This window comes from Peromyscus maniculatus, chromosome 18 (genome assembly GCF_049852395.1).
Source record: "Peromyscus maniculatus bairdii isolate BWxNUB_F1_BW_parent chromosome 18, HU_Pman_BW_mat_3.1, whole genome shotgun sequence".
Taxonomy (NCBI): Eukaryota; Metazoa; Chordata; class Mammalia; order Rodentia; family Cricetidae; genus Peromyscus; species Peromyscus maniculatus.
Window position 1 is genome coordinate 15,048,683 of NC_134869.1, and position 5,279 is coordinate 15,053,961.

A 5,279-nucleotide genomic window follows, 5' to 3' on the forward strand; every position below is an offset into this window, starting at 1 on the left:
TTTTCTTGCAGAAAAACTTTGAGTTTTACAAGGGCCTTACTCCTACTGACCCAGAATAGCACTCAAAACTTCAAACAAATGATGCTTCCAAAATTTATGGTGGATTTTGTTTACTTTAATTCAACCTATTGACTAGTTTCAGTAAATGATTACCACAAAACACAGACACACACACACACACACACACACACACACACGCACACGCACACGCACACGCACACGCACACAGGCACACACACTCATACCTATTCTGGGTTTGGACATGTCAGAATAAATACATAGTTAAAGATTAAAGCTAAGTGTTCAGCTTAGACTGTAGAAACTGATTACGTGGGTGTCCAAACATCCAAAGTTGGTTACATTGTTTTCTGAAAGACCAGTTAAACAAGTTGAATACACAGTCAGGGAGCAGATTGAGTACATAGTTTTAAATGGTCTCAAAGCTTATTTTTAACTTGGTTGCAAGGTCTGGCAGGAGCTTAGTTTCTGAACCAAAAGGTCTTCTCAGAAAGCCATCCCCACAGTGAAATACTGTGCATTTCTGTGCATATGCATTTTTCTAGTGAAAGATTCATACTATCACCCAGATTGTGAGTGGAGACTGGGACTGGGCCAGGGTCGATATTGTGGTCTCTTCAGAGACACATTGTGGTCTCTTCAGAGACACGACAAAGTTCTGAATTGACATATATGTATTATTTGTAAATCTTGCTTTTACTTTGTTGATAAATTATAAATCTAATATCCAGATATTCTATTACAATAAGAATAAGCTATAGGATTTCTGGGTTTCTTCCAGCTTGAAAAAGAATCAGAAAACAAAACATTGACAGTAAAAGATTAACTTTGTGTGTGTGGTTATTTTCAGAATTAGGAGGGTTATTAATAAACTTCCCATGGGTCAACTGAGAGGCTAGTTCATGAGAAACCAGAAGAGCATTGTAAATGTGCAGTCATATCCCCACCCCACCCTCCAAGGCAGGCGCAGAAATCTTGACAGGAACTGGTAGGAAATTGCTAGTCATCACTAGGACTGACTTGGACCAATAGTCCAATGGTATTACTCCGTCATTGGATCCACTACTTAGACTAGAAAAGCTTTAAGCAAATATCTTCTTTTTGAGCCTCAGTTTTCTCTTTTCAATTTCTAAATTAAAATTATCCCAAATTTGATCTATCATCTCTGAAAAGAAATTTGTAAAGAATAAAACTAACAAAAGATAAAAATAGGGCCAGGCACGGTGGTGCACACCTTTAGTCCCAGCACTTGTGAGGCAAAGGCAGGCGGATCTCGGTGAGTTCAAGGCCAGACTGCTCTACATATGAGTTCTATGACAACCAGGGCTACAGAGAGACCCTGTCTCAAAATTTTAACTAATTGATAAGTTAATTAAAATAAAAATAGAATGGGACTGGAGAGGTGGTTAGGAGTGCCTGATGCACAATCAAGGGGACTGGAATTTGAATCCCAGCACCCACATAGTAAGCCAGGCATCCTGCACACACTGTAACCCCAGTTTCAAAGGGAATGGAGGTTAATGGATCACAGCGGCTTCCAGCCTAGCTGAGAAAACATGAGTCCCAGTCAAGGAGAGACCCCGCCTCAAAGGAATAAGTGAGGAAATAAAAGACTCCCAATGTGTCTTCTGGCCTGTGCATACAGGTACATGCACCTGCATACATATGTACAGTCACACAGACTCAAACTTACCAGGCATGGTGCCTGATGCCTGCAAATCCCAGTGCTCAGACGGCTAAGGCAGGAGGGTGCCATGAGTTTGAGGCCAGCCTGGGCCACATGGTTAAGTCCCTTGTCATGTTAAGGCTGCAGAGTGAGACCAATCTAAAAACAAAAGAAAAAAAGTGGTGTGTGTGTGTGTGTGTGTGTGTGTGTGTGTGTGTGTGTGTGAGAGAGAGAGAGAGAGAGAGAGAGAGAGAGAGAGAGAGAAAGAGAGAGAGAACATAGATTTCTATTTATATTTAAGATTGAACCAGATAATAGCAAAAGTACCAACATGGCTTGAATCTGAAGTACCCTGGAGGCTTATGTTCTGGACATTTCCCAGCTAGTTGTGCTGTTTGCAGAAGCTGTGGAACCTTTAGGCAGCAGGGCCTCCTGGCTGAAGAGGGTCGTGTTTTATGTAAGTGCAGTGTTATTTAAACTTAATGATGTTGTGTAAAATATTCAGTAATGGAACTCCAATTCACTTATTTATAGAGAAAAGCTTACTTCTCTTAAGTGGTTCTTGTGGGTTCTTGGGCATGATTTCAAAACAGAAATCCCTGAACCAGCAAGTCCTTGCTACCAATGACAGCTGTATATATTACTATTACTAGGCTTAAAAGGAATTGAAAACCTAAGAATAATGTCATTCAATTTTAGACTAAATGTTTTGGAGCAGGATGCTTAATGTAAAGCTGTTCTTTTTGTAAATAAATAAGTGCTTACCTTCTGGTAGAATATTAAATAAATGTCCACAAGAATTTATTCTGATTTGTAATGTTTGAGCAATGTTTAAACTATGACTCACAGATTGGGGTATAACATAGATTTTTTTGCTTGATCAAATTTTAGACTTCTGAACTTTCTCCATCTTTCTTATCAAATCCCATTTGAGCAGATAATCCTGCTAAGTCAGTTCCTAAGAAGCCCCCCTCTCAGTATTTGGTAAGGATTCTCCACCTCCATCATCATAAAACTCCTCGGGTTTTATCTGGCCACTTTGGTCTTGTCTTCTTCAGTTTACAGAATTTAGAATCCTCTTTTCTCCTGGGCAGTTCCATCCACTTGCTCTGCTGTATGCTGCCACATCAGAAAGCCTGGAAGACTAGAATGGATAGAAGTGCATTTCTTGGAGTTCTGAAGGCCATGAGATTAGGTTCCAAGACCCATTTCTAGCAAGGCTCTCCTTGCTGCATCGTCCATGGCAGAAGGTAGAAAGTCAAAAGAAGTTCCATCTCAGAGGAAGGGGTCAACTTTTTTTTTTGCCTGAAATTCACTTTTATAATTAATGTCCTCAGCAAAAACAGCGTTAATCCTTTCATGAGAGCAGACCCTCCCCTCCATGACCTAATCATCTGCTGAAGACCCCACCTCCCAGGAGCACTTGCATTGAGATTACATTCCAACACATAGGCTTCAAGAACACACTCAAGCCCCGACCCTTCTTCTCCACAATAAACTCTCTCTCCCTGTACCACAGGCAGTGTTCAGTCCAGTATCTTTCCCCATTGCTAACTTCCATAGCAGTAGTGCCTATACCTATCGTGATGAAAGTCTTCTCTAACCATCACCACTGAACAATATTCTCTCTGCCAGGTAAAACCAAATCAATAAATGATTTTCTAGTTAAAAAAAAATTCATTTAAAGGTGAAGCTTTTATCCTTCCATATCCCATAAATCACGCAGAAGACACCCACATTCTCGGACTCTCTTATCCTGGAACCCCCTCCCCCCATTCTAAGTGGACTGGAAGTTTTATTTATGCTGATTGTATGGCAGAAAGGCGGTAGCACACACCTCTAATCCCAGTACTCGGGAGGCAGAAGCAGGAGGATCTCTGTGAGTTCGAGGCCAGCCTGGTCTACAGAGCTAATTCCAGGATAGCCAAGGTCATCATCATTCCATCATGGATGTTCGAGTGGATCATAAAGCCTTAGTAAGTAGTCCAAGGAGCTGTAGGCAGTTGATGGTTAGGGGCAAGCGTCATATTCTTGTGGTGTTGGACATCTAGGTTGTTTCCACTTCTTAGCGATTGTGAATTAAACAGCAGTGAACATGAATGAGCGAGTAGTTCTATGATATGATAGACTTCACAAATATGCTCATCATGTAGTGGATCGATTTCTAGCTATTTGAGGGACGCCCATAATTACTTCCATATTGGCGAAACCAGTTTGCACTCCCACCAACAGTAATTGTTCCCCTTTCTCCACATCCAGTCTTTGTCATTTATTTTTATTTATTAACTTTTTATCTTAGCCATTCTGACTGTGAGAAAAAGAAATCTCAAAGCAGTCTTAATTTATATTTCCCTGATGGCCAAGGATGTTGAACATTTTTTTAAAAAAAGTCAGCCATTTTTCTTTTTGAGAATTCTTTTTAGTTTCACACCCCAAGTTTTGGTTGGGTTGTTTTCTTGGTGTTTAGGGCATTATTTTTTATATCTGCACCACAGCAGCTACACCTGATCTGATCGCTGCCTCAGCTGCTGACTATGCCTCCAGAGCCACAACCCAGCTGCCTCCACATAGGGAAACTAATGTTGTTTTAACTAAGTTTCTACCTTTTTATTTTACCAATAAAGACTCTGGTGCCAAATGCTGGGGTGAAAACCTGCCAGCTCAGAGAGACAAAACAGCCAGTTGACCTTTTTCCTTTGCTGATGTCCCAAAAAGAGAGCTCTTCCACCATCCCAAACGAAAAAGGACAGCCAGACTCAAAGTTCCTCCCCACTACTTCCTGTGTCTGTCTTCTCTCTATGGCTACCTCCTGTCAACTAGTTGCTTGCTCTGCCTCTTGACCTTTGGTTGACTTTATTTAATCCTGTTTAAGGGCTGAACCACACCACAGCTAGAGGCAGGTTTTCCCAATAAATAATGGCAATATCAAGTTCACAGTGTGATCAAACATCCTGCTCTATTAGGGTTTCTTTGTATAGCCCTGGCTGTTCTGGAACTCTCTGTAGACCAGGCTGGCCTAAAACTCAAAAGATCCATTTGCCGCTGCCTCCCAAGTACTGGATTAAATTTGCATATGTTAACTACTAACCCTCTGTCAGATATACAGCTGACAAAGGTTTCTCCCACCACCACCACCCCGTTCTGTAGGCTGCCTCTTTGAGATGGTGGCCTATGCTATACAGAAGCTTTTTAATTTCACAAGGTCCCATTTATCAGTGGTTGGTTGAAAGTTCTTTCCTGTGCCTCTAAGTTGATACCTATTCCCTACTTTCTCCTGTAATAGATTTGGGGATCTGGTCTTATGCTGAGGTCCTTGATCCATTTGTAGTTGGGTATTGTCCAGGGTAAGAGATAAACATCTAGTTTCATTCTTCACACAGCTATCCATCCTTGTGCTTTTCTATTTTTGACAGTCCTGACCTCTACAAATACAAGACCCCAGGTGTTCTTGTCTGTCACACATGTAATCCAAGCAACCTATTAGACCCATCCGCTAATGTCACTGTGTTGTGTGACACTATTTGGGGAGAGGCATAGACAAATGTCACCCAGACAGGGAATGACAACAAACAAAATAATATTGCCAAAGTCCAAC